Here is a 242-nt window from a genome sequence, read left to right as displayed (position 1 = left end):
CCCAATCTCACAAGAGGGCAATCCGGGAAGACAGGGCCTAGGTTTTCCCTAGCGGCCATTGAGGGTTCAATGCCCATACCCTGGCTTATGGAGGAAGCCGTGTGGGTTCCTCAATGGCCCCTATCCTCCGAAAAGCTGGAAGCTGCCACAAGGCTGATTGAGGAGCAGCTGCACCTAGGTCATTTAGAACCATCCACCTCGCCCTGGAACACACCCATTTTTGTTATAAAAAAGAAATCGGG

At 52.9% G+C, this 242-nt stretch overlaps 1 pseudogene; it reads right to left on the bottom strand.

Moving 5' to 3' along the window:
• Positions 1-242, bottom strand: part of LOC116081085 — a 29,534-nt pseudogene that overhangs the window by 23,885 nt on the left and 5,407 nt on the right.

Source organism: Mastomys coucha, unplaced genomic scaffold, assembly GCF_008632895.1.
Source record: "Mastomys coucha isolate ucsf_1 unplaced genomic scaffold, UCSF_Mcou_1 pScaffold6, whole genome shotgun sequence".
Lineage (NCBI taxonomy): Eukaryota > Metazoa > Chordata > Mammalia > Rodentia > Muridae > Mastomys > Mastomys coucha.
Note: the sequence above shows the minus strand (reverse complement) of the source record. Positions and strands in the feature narration are given on the sequence as shown.